This window comes from Eleutherodactylus coqui, chromosome 2, assembly GCF_035609145.1.
Source record: "Eleutherodactylus coqui strain aEleCoq1 chromosome 2, aEleCoq1.hap1, whole genome shotgun sequence".
Lineage (NCBI taxonomy): Eukaryota > Metazoa > Chordata > Amphibia > Anura > Eleutherodactylidae > Eleutherodactylus > Eleutherodactylus coqui.
Window position 1 is genome coordinate 88,993,722 of NC_089838.1, and position 11,714 is coordinate 89,005,435.

Genomic DNA, 11,714 nt, shown 5'->3' on the forward strand with positions numbered 1-11,714 from the left:
TGCAAGTTTCCTGCTCCGTCTGCAATGGTGGGGATATATGTTTTACTCCTAGCTTTCTTAATAAATGAGGTCATAAGTCTACCTCCTTTGTTGCCGTGTGCGTACAGTTGGTGTTTGAAATAAAGTAGGGATTTAGCGAATTTATTATTTAAAATGTCTTTGAGTTTTTCTCTGAGTTCTGTTAGTTTAGGTTGGGCTTCTTGGGCTTTTTTTTGTTTTGCTATCTGTTCTAAAATGGAATTTTGTCGGAGTATGTCATCGATCTCTTTCTGATTGCGCTTTTTCTGAGTTGCTCCTAGGGCTATGAATACGCCTCTGATCACTGCTTTGTGAGTTTCCCATACCAACGGTTGCTTATCTAGAGTTTGGATGTTCTCCTTAAAGAAGAGGTCCAAGTTTTGGGCTATTTTTTCAGCTTTTAACTGATTCTCTAGTAGAGATTCATTTAGTCTCCAGGACCAATTTTTGCGTACTGAGCTCGGTTTGGCAAGGGAAACTGTTACAGGGGCGTGGTCAGAGATTGTTATGTTTCCTATATTCGGGTTCTTTATTTGGTGTATTGAGGAGGAAGAGATAAAAATATAATCGATTCTTTGATGTGATTTGTGTACTTGAGAGTAGAATGAATAGTCTTTGGCTGTTGGGTTGAAGGTTCTCCAAGCGTCAATGACTTGAAGGTTTTGGAGTGTGCTAATTAGTTTTTTCCTCGCTTTCTGAGGTATCTGGGATTTTCCTGAAGATGAATCAAGAAGGGGATTGATAGTTAGGTTGAGATCTGCTCCTATAATTATCTTGCCTTCTGCAAATAATTTGAGTTTGTTTAAAGCTTCTAGCAGCCATGGGATCTGGTTTTGATTGGGGGTGTAGAGGTTTGCTAGGGTATATGTTTCTGAGTGTATTTTGCCCTTTAGGAAGAGCATTCTCCCTTCTGTGTCCGTGAGTTTTTTCTCGAGGGTGAACGGTACTGAGGAGTGTAGCGCTATAGCAACTCCTTTGGACGCACTTGAGGGATGGTTATTAAAGTGCCATTTTTCAAATGGCTTTTTGGGGAGTTTTGGGTTGTTTTCGCCTTTGATGTGAGTCTCCTGTAAGAAGACTATTGATGATTTTAGTTTTTTAAGAAGCCACGTTACTCTGCTTCTCTTTTGTGGTGAATTCATACCCTTTACATTTAGGGTAGTGATTGTAAATTCCTCCGCCATTGGGGGTCTAGATGTAGGTCTGTGTATTGATGTTAAGTTCGCCAGAGGTAACCAGACGTACTATTTGGGGGGGTTGGGGGTAGGTTTCGGGCTTGGTAGTAGGGGGGAGGTAGGGGGGGATATGAAAATAAGATAACAAGATCTGAAAAAGTGTTCCCGGAAAGGTCCGGGAGTGGGTATTAACTCTTCTCAAACCGACAAAGGAAGGGTCGTGGGTCTGAGTGTGTAATTTGTTGTAGGTGGAAAGTGCCCTACTTAATGCAGAGAGGTATTATTAACAACTTATAATTTTTCTTAACATATTAAATTCTTATGTAACTATGTCTGAGCACAGAAATTCTGTGTCCGTCACTGTTAGTCAACCAACTTGCGTTATAAATATGCGTTTGGCCACCACCCGGCCCGCCGAGGGAGTCGGGGGGGGGGGGGCAGGCGCACCTCGGCAACATGTACATTACACCAACTAGCCAATTCGCTGAGTGGCCACCGTAGGGACCGTAACGGGGTCAGGGCCGCCACGGGAGGCGTAAGGACCCCCAGAGCAGGCCTGAGCCACGGTCCGTCCCGGCAGACCGAACAGAGAGTGTCACATTTCTGAGATTGGACGTAAACCGCCACTAACATACTACCGCATTGTCTTGTGTTGTTTAGTCTCTACATGGGTGTTACAAAAGACAGAGAGGTTAAACAGGCAATGGTGCATAGTAGTACTTATCGGCTGTCGATCCAGTCCCTTATTTCAGCTGTGTCTTCACTCCAGGGCGAATTTGGTCTCATTGTAGGTATGTTTCGGATGGGTCTTCTGCTGTGGCGAGGCGGAATTGGGAGTAAAGAGAGAAAGAGAGAATTGGAGAGGTAGAAAGAGATCAGAGTTAATTTGAGCCGTCTGTACGTTTGCAGGTGGTATTTCCGTTGGCCGTCGAGTTGAGACCAATCAGGTCGCCTCGTTGTTTAATTAAACTCTTTCACCACATGGTCTCCTACCCATCTTGCGGTGTGGGAGTCTCTGAGAGGTGTGACTGTTGGAAGTCAAGTCTGGCCCTGGATCTCCTGTTTTTAGGTGATTTGGAGCGTGAGACTTCTTTCCATGGGGTCTGTTTCTCTAATTTACTGGCACCCTCCCTTTCCCCAAGAGGCATCCATGAAGAAATCTGTATTGGTGCAATACCTAACACACTCCAAGCTTTCTCCAAGTCCGCCGGTGTGTGTATGATGATACGTTTGCCATCTTTTTGAATCGCCAGACCGAAAGGAAAAAGCCACGAGTATTGTAAGTTCTTGGCTCTAAGTGCTTCGAGGAGGGGTTTTAGTTGCCTTCTCTTTGCAAGGGTGGAGGGCGCCAGGTCCTGGTATAGTTGGATGTTAGCGTCTTGGTATTTTATTTGATTTCTGTCTCTAGAAGCAGTTAGTATTGCTTGTGTGTCGTTGAAAGAAAGTAGACAGCAAATTATGTCTCTCGGCGGATCTCCGGTTCTTGGTTTGGGTCTGAGGGCTCTATGGATTCTTTCGATAATGACCTGACTGGCTCGTTCTTCGCCTAATAGATCAGTGAATATAGTTGCAGCCATATTTCTCAAGGTTTCAGGTAAGATAGACTCTGGAAGGCCTTTAAATCTGATGTTTTGTCTGCGGCTTCTATTTTCTTGGTCCTGAATTAGGACTAGGGCTCTGTCGATCTGGTCTCTTTGCGTATCTACACGGTCGGTCAGATCGTTTGTTTGTGTGACGAGCTCGGTGCAGGTATTCTCCAGATCCTCTACTCTGTTACCTATTTGGTGAATTTCTGTTTTTATTTCTGTCAGTTCTTTCAAGATAGGGTGTAGCGCTTGTGCTAGTGCCTTTTTGAGAAAGTTCTTGGTTATACTCGATCTATGTGCACTGCTTATTTCTGTATCATTTTCACTATCTACAGTTAGGGCCAGAAATATTTGGACAGTAACACAATTTTCGCGAGTTGGGCTCTGCATGCCACCGCATTGGATTTGAAATGAAACCTCTACAACAGAATTCAAGTGCAGATTGTAACGTTTAATTTAAAGGGTTGAGCAAAAATTTTTGATAGAAAATGTAGGAATTGTGCACATTTCTTTACAAACACTCCACATTTAAGGAGCTCAAAAGTAATTGGACAAATAAACATAACCCAAACAAAATATTTTTTGGTTCAATATTTTGTTGCGAATCCTTTGGAGGCAATCACTGCCTTAAGTCTGGAACCCATGGACATCACCAAACGCTGGGTTTCCTCCTTCTTAATGCTTTGCCATGCCTTTACAGCCGCAGCCTTCAGGTCTTGCTTGTTTGTGGGTCTTTCCGTCTGAAGTCTGGATTTGAGCAAGTGAAATGCATGCTCAATTGGGTTAAGATCTGGTGATTGACTTGGCCATTGCAGAATGTTCCACTTTTTTGCACTCATGAACTCCTGGGTAGTTTTGGCTGTATGCTTGGGGTCATTGTCCATCTGTACTGTGAAGCGCCGTCCGATCAACTTTGCAGCATTTGGCTGAATCTGGGCTGAAAGTATATCCCGGTACACTTCAGAATTCATCCGGCTACTCTTGTCTGCTGTTATGTCATCAATAAACACAAGTGACCCAGTGCCATTGAAAGCCATGCATGCCCATGCCATCACGTTGCCTCCACCATGTTTTACAGAGGATGTGGTGTGCCTTGGATCATGTGCCGTTCCCTTTCTTCTCCAAACTTTTTTCTTCCCATCATTCTGGTACAGGTTGATCTTTGTCTCATCTGTCCATAGAATACTTTTCCAGAACTGGGCTGGCTTCTTGAGGTGTTGTTCGGCAAATTTAACTCTGGCCTGTCTATTTTTGGAATTGATGAATGGTTTGCATCTAGATGTGAACCCTTTGTATTTACTTTCATGGAGTCTTCTCTTTACTGTTGACTTAGAGACAGATACACCTACTTCCCTGAGAGTGTTCTGGACTTCAGTTGATGTTGTGAACGGGTTCTTCTTCACCAAAGAAAGTATGCGGCGATCATCCACCACCGTTGTCTTCCGTGGACGCCCAGGCCTTTTTGAGTTCCCAAGCTCACCAGTGATTTCCTTTTTTCTCAGAATGTACCCGACTGTTGATTTTGCTACTCCAAGCATGTCTGCTATCTCTCTGATGGATTTTTTCTTTTTTTTCAGCCTCAGGATGTTCTACTTCTCCTCAATTGAGAGTTCCTTTGACCGCATGTTGTCTGGTCACAGCAACAGCTTCCAAATGCAAACCCACACACCTGGAATCAACCCCAGACCTTTTAACTACTTAATTGATTACAGGTTAACGAGGGAGACGCCTTCTGAGTTAATTGCAGCCCTTAGATTCCATTGTCTAATTACTTTTGGTCCCTTGAAAAAGAGGAGGCTATGCATTACAGAGGTATGATTCCTAAACCCTTTCTCCGATTTGGATGTGGAAACTCTCATATTGCAGCTGGGAGTGTGCACTTTCAGCCCATATTATATATAAAATTGTATTTCTGAACATGTTTTTGTAAACAGCTAAAATAACAAAACTTGTGTCACTGTCCAAATATTTCTGGCCCTAACTGTATGTCAGATGCTGATATGTTATCGTCTTCTGCTGCTGGCGGGGTTTTTTTCTTGGAGGATCCCACAGGGGAGTGGGTGCTACGTTTTTTTAAATAGCGTTGTAGATCAGATTGGCTTTTAGAAGTCATCTGCTGTCCGGGTGTAGAAATAGCTTTTTCTTTTGCTGTCTTTACCATTTTGTAGTTTGTTAAGAGCTAAGGCTCCTGCGTAGGGCACAAATATTGGAGTGTATTTTAGAACATGGGTGTTCTGCAATCTTTCCCCTTTTTTTTTTTTTTTTTTGTGGATGGGAGGAATAGGACTTGAATTACACTATTGTTCCTTGAGAAGATGTGGAGAGTACAGTGGGGGTGGATGGGCTTTGATAGTAGGGGACGTGGGTCACCACTGCTGGGTTAGGAGGGTCTGTGCAGGTCAGTGCAGCATATGAGAGGCACTGTGTAAGTTGTACAATGCGCTCTCTAGTTTTGACTGTCGGCTGGGTGTTTATCCTAGCTCTGGGCTGTAAGCCTGCTGTGCATAAGGGTGAGCACTGTCTCCTCCTAGGGAAGGCACTCGCCTCCTTTGCCGATACGGAGAGGTGAGTAAGGGTTCCTGTCTCTTTGGGTGCTTGTGAACGTCAGCCCTGTGTGTTTCTAGGCCGTTTGTAAGAGCCGCCTTACCATTCAGTTCCCGAGCCCGCCGCCATCTCGGAGCCTCCCGGACCTTTTATTTATCTCCTCTGGCTCTACCGACGTGTGTAGCGGAGCGGGGAGGCTTTTCTTGTTATGCGGTGCGCTCCGGTTGCCTCCGCCCGGCGGCGAACGGTCCGCGATCTCCTGCGGCCGGAAATTTAGTCCCCGACTCCGGCCTGCCAGCTAGGCCTCAGCTGCCACGGCTCTTTTAAGCTTCTGAGACGTCTCCGCTCCGGTCCCGCTGCTCTCACCGTCTCCAGGAGGTCTTCTTCAAATTTGAGGAGCTTTGGGTAGGTGGAGAGGGTGTTAGAAAACACTGTTTTTAAGGATTCTCCAGCTCGCTCTCTCTTGGTGCGACTTCCCGCTCTGGTGGTTAGGCCACGCCCCATCGTTTTTCCACTTTTCTGCAATAAAAACCCTTTTTTTTAAATCTTTTTTTTTTCTAAATCGCTGCATTCAAAGTCCTGTAACTTTTAAATTTTTTTATGTATGGAGCTCTGTGAAGGCTTATTATTTGCGAGACGAGCTGTAGTTTTTATTGGCACCATTTTGGGGTACATATGGCTTTTTTGATCAATTTTATTAAGTTTTAGGGAGGCAAAATGCTAAAAATTAGCATTTTGCCTCAGTTTTTTAGCGTTTTTTTTACGCTTTTTTCCGTGCACACTCCAAAGCATGTGCAGCTTATTTTACGCATCATTACGGACGCAAAAATACCAAATATGTGTCGTTTTAATTTTTTTAAACCTTTTTTTATGCTAATATTAGAAAAAGCATAAAAAAGGGGGGTTTTTTTTACTGTGTTTTTTTTTTACGCGATGTACTTAGATCGCGGCAGGGAAGAGGTTAACAGTGGGGGGTGCATTTCCGATGCCTCCCTGCTGTTGCAGCGGGATGCCGGATGTGACTGATCATATGTGATCTCGCGCTATCCCCAGGACGTAAGTTTACGCCCTGTTGCGAGAAGTACCCCGCTCCCAGGACCTAAACTTACGCCCTGGAGCGGGAAGGGGTTAAAGAATACATTTTCTGCTAATCTACATTGGACTGATGTATGTGAATAGAGGAAATCTCTGGATCTCGTTTCAGTGGTTCTTCCAGCAGCTCCTCAGATAAGTACAAGCAAAATTATGATATATGGGACAGACCTGTTGGCCATCAAGTGTCCTTCGAGCAGTGGTGTCATCTGCTAGAAGGGGCATAAGATTAAGTGACAGTGTTCACTGACCATAAAAACTTCATCAACCTTGAGTTGGCAAAATGGCTTAATCTGAGACAGGCGCTTGGTCCTTGTTCTTTTCACATTTCAATTTTGTGGTCATGTACTGTCCCAGTAGTGAAAATGTCAGGGCTGATGCTTTATTAAGGAGTTTGGCTTTGGCTGTTCAAGATGGAGAGGGCGTAACTATAGGGGATGCAAAGGATGCGGTTGCACTCGGGCCCTGGAGCCTTAGGGGACCCATAAGGTCTCTTTTCTACATATACAGAGCCCAGTGCTATGAATAAAACATTATAGTTGAGGGCCCTGTTACAGGTTTTGCATTGGGGCCAAGATGGTTCAAGTTACGCCTCTGGATGGACCTCTGCTGCCTATTCTCTCAGAAGGGTTAGTAGTATCAGCAGTGTCACTGGATTTGAAGAAGCAGATTTACCAGTCTCAGGATTGGCATCCATTGTGTCTTTATGAGAGGAAGTTTATCGTGCCGATACATTTTCGTTTCAAGTTCTGTCCAAGATACACATTTCGGTTTTGGCAGGTCATGCCGGAATAAACAATACATGTAATTATTTGTTATGGCATCATCTGCCAAGAATGGAGATGGTTTTGGTTTCGTTTCTGCATGTAAGGTATGTGCAAGAACCAAAACACCTCAGACACATTCCAAGGGGAATACAGTCATCTGGCTAATCGATCACTTTAATAAGATGTGCCAGGGATTTCACCCCTGTTTTGGCTTGTTTATTAACCCATGAATGACCATGGCTGTTTGTGCCTTAATGACCAGGCCAAATTTTGGCAATCTGACGTTTCATTTTAACATAGAACAGCTCCGTAAAGGTTTTGCATATTCAAGTAATTTTGACATAGTTTTTTTCGCCACATGTTGTACTTCATTTAGGTCGTAAAAATAGACCAATAGAATTTGTGCATATTTATTAAAAGCGCCAAAGTTGGGAAAGAATTTTAAAAATTAACATTTTATTACAATTTCAATTGCAATACCTTACATATGTGCAAACATACTGTACACGTTTTTGATAAGATATATATATACCGTATATTCCGGCGTATAAGGCGACTGGGCGTATAAGACGACCCCCCAACAGTCGCCTTATACGCCTGGAATTCAGGGTAAAAAAAAAAAGAAAATCAGTACTCACCTCCCCCGGCGTTCTGCGGCGCTTCTGCAGGCTGTTGCTCCCTCCTTGTCCTCGACAGAGCATTGCTTTCTGGATGCGGGGCTTGAAATCCCCGCTTCCAGAAAGCTAATGTTGTGATTGGCTAACTCACGCACCGTCAGCCAATCACAGCCATACAACATTGAATAGCTGTGAATGGCTGACACCACGTGGCTGACGTACTGTGCATAACTGTGTACCACAGCTGGTCATACACAGTACACCTTTTTTTGTTCATATTTCCCATGCCGTTGCTTAGCAATGATGTGGGTACCCGCAGCCCATACACAATGTAATTGCGTATGGGCTGCAGGTATATTTGCGACCATGGAGCACAATGGGCTCTATGTCACAAATATACACGGTAAAATAAAACAAGCTGTGTTCTGTATTCTGTACGTGGATTACGTAATTCCAACCCGCTAATTTGAGCGGAATTGTGAAATTCAATACATTTGATTGATCCACATATTACCGGTGATCAAATGCATGCGGAATCTGCAATTTCTATCCAGTCATGTGAGACCAACCTAAGCTAGATCACTGCGGCTGGGGGCTGGGGAACGCTCAATGAGGCCACTGGTCACTGTTCCAGGCTCTTGGCGACTGTTGGTCGCCAAGAGCAAGGAGATTTTAAATTTTCTGGGCTTCCCGCCTCCAGCGCATGAGTCTGACATTTTGACAGGGGAGCCATGTGCAGAAGCTGGAAAGGTCCATGGAGGATGATTGCATTGGGGTTCAAATGTGGATGCCTCCAGTAAGATGTTTCATCTCCCTTCACCAATCGCATCGGGGAGGGGAGATGAAACTTCAACTTTTTTTAACTTTTACATGATCGCCATTATCCATTGGATAACGGCGATCACATGACCAGGAACTGCATACCGCGCCCCCACACCCCATCCCATGACATCTCCTGGCTCTTAGTTACCTTTGGTAGCCGTGAGCAGGGAAATTTAAAATCTCAGAGGCAATTTTTCACTTTTACGCATGTGTCAGCCATTATGCTGACGGGCGCATGCGCCAAAGCTAGGGTAAGGTCTGCGGATAAGGATCCCATCGGTGGGACAAATCCGGGGACCTAGGGTATATAATTTAATCTCCCTTCACATAGACGATCCGTAAGGGGAGATGAAACTTTAACTTTTTAAACTTTTATCTTTACACTTTTTACACTTTTTACACTTCCCATGGATAACAGTGACCATGTGACCGGGTACCGCATACAGCAGTCCCCGGTGAGATCTCCCTGCACTCGGCTATCTTTGACAGCCAGATGCAGGGGAATTTTATATTTGTCGGGCTCTCCGGCCTTCAGCACATGTGCAAATGCTCGCGGCATGGGCAGATTTGTCGTGGGACATCACGGAGGACGGCGGTATTTTTTCCTCCCTTCATGGATCGGATTCATGAGGGTAGGTGAAACTTTAACCTTATTTTAACTTTTTTTTCACTCTTGCTGGATAATGGCGATCACGGGCCCGGTGACTGCTCACCGCAGTTCTCGGTTACATCTCCTGGCTCCTGGCTACCATCAGGAGCCAGGAGATTTAAAATTTGCCGGGGCTTCTGGCCTTCTGTGCATGTAGCTCATGTAATGCTACTTTGCGTGCATGTGCAGAAGGCTGGCAGCAGGTCATGGAGGACCAGATTATGGCTGGACCCTATTCAGGATGGGGTTGAGTATTCTCAGCTTCCCCCATTGGTCCAATCCATGAGGGCAGCTGAGTCTTTAACTTTTTAAAAACTGTTTTGCACTTTAATGCTGAAGGGGGGGGGGGGGGGCTCCCTGCAGCCCCCATGACAGCTCCATGTTGTCATATACCTCCAGGAACTGACAGCATGGAGCTATCACTTCCATAGCCCACGTGGCTGTAATCCCCACAGGAAGCATGTTTGCACATCCTCGGAAATTAAAGCCCACTTAGCTAGGAAGTAAAAACACTATGGGGTGGTCACTAAGGGGTTACTGCATGTTTAGAGGTTAAAATCCCTGCATCCTGAAAGGGCTGTGTCTGATTGGCTGAGCTCTCAGCCAATCACATACAGTGTTCAGCCATTCAGTAAATGTCAGCTGAGTGCTGCCTGTAATTGGTCACAGCACTCAGCCAATCACAGACAGCGCTCAGCCATTCATTGAATTGAATAAATAGCTGAGCGCTCAGCCAATCAGGCACAGCCCTTTCAGGAGGCAGGGATTTTAAATCCCCACCTGCTGAAAGAGCTTCAGTACAGTGCAAGGGAGACAATCGACTAACGCGCCAAGCTCCAACAGCGGGGAAGAGGTGAGCGTATATATTTTTTTACACACACTAGCGATGATTTTCATGGAAGGGCTTATGTTTAAAGCCCTTCCCAAAAAATTAGTGCAGTGGTTGCCTGCATCCCATTGCTTTCAATGGGGCTGCCAGCAGCAGCCCCATTGAAAACTATGGGAGATAATTGCGATCCTTTGCCACAGCTGTCATAGTGTTCAGTGATGAGGGTACTCCCCGTGGGGAATATTTATATGCAGCAAGGACATTCCCAGCATGCGGATGTCTTATCTTTTGCAGGTGCATTAATTTGCACGCTTTTGAACAAGGCCTGAGGGCCCGTTCAGACTAGCGTGTTTTGGTGCGTACTTAGGTGTGTACATACGTCCACACCTAGGTACGAGCAAAAGCACGCGTGAACACAGCTGCGTGCTTGTTGTCAATGGAGCCGCAGCTGCTGCCGGCGGCTCCATTGAAAACAATGCTCTGCCGGTCCCCTGCATTCTTTTCCAGGGAAGGGTTTTACATATAAGACCTTCCCTGAAAAAGAAACATTTTAGTGCAAAACAAAAAAAAAATTTAAAAAAACTTGTCCGCCGCTACTGTGACCCCCGCGGGCATGAAGAACACATCTGCCGCATGCGACCGATGTATCCTTCACCCCCGCTAGTTAAGAGAATTCCCTGCTGCTACATCTGCCACATCTGTGGCAGATGCAGCAAAAGGAATTCTTCAATTCTCAACCGCAGCTGTCACACATGACAGCTGCGGTAGAGAAGCCTGCTGTCGGCATCCTGTCAATGGCTTTTCAGGGAAGGGCTTCATAAGCCCTTCCCTGAAAAGCCATTTAAAATAGTGCCAAAAAAAAACAAAAAACAATTCTCACCTCCCTTCAGCTCCCTTGGCTCAGCCGCGACTTCTAGCGCTGTCCCAGGCTCTGTAGTTCTGAGCTATCAGCAACCGGGGATTTAAAATCCCCGCCTACTGGTAGCTCTGATTGTGGTTGGCTGAATTGCTTCAGCCAATGACAATCAGAACTACCAGCAGGAGGGGATTTTAAATCCCCGGCTGCTGATAGCTTAGCAGCGCTACAGAGCCGGGGACAGCAGCAGAAGTCCCCGCTGAGCCCCAGCAGCTGTTAGTGGCTTTGCAGGGAAGGGCTTCATAAGCTCTTCCCTGAAAAGCCTTTTAAAATAGTAAAAAAAATAGGTACTCACCTCCCTTCAGCTGCCGGGGCACAGCCGCGTCTTCTCCTGCTGTCCCCTGCACTGTGTGGCTGAACTGCTGATCTATCAGCAGGCGGGGATTTAAAATCCCCGCCTGCTGAAAAAGTTGTATGTAATTGGCTGAGGTCAGCCAATCACAGGCAGCCCTCACCTGTCATTCATTCAGCTCTTTCAGCAGGCGGGGATTTTAAATAGATCAGCAGTTCAGCACCACAGTGCAGGGGGCAGCAGGAGAAGATGCGGCTGTGCCCCGGCAGCTGAAGGTTGGTGAGTATCTATTTTTTTTGTTTTTTAAATCACTTTTAATTGATTTCCAGGGAAGGGCTTATATGTAAAGCCGTTCCCTGAAAAACAATTCAGGTGTGCAACAGACCATTGTCTTCAATGGAGAGCTG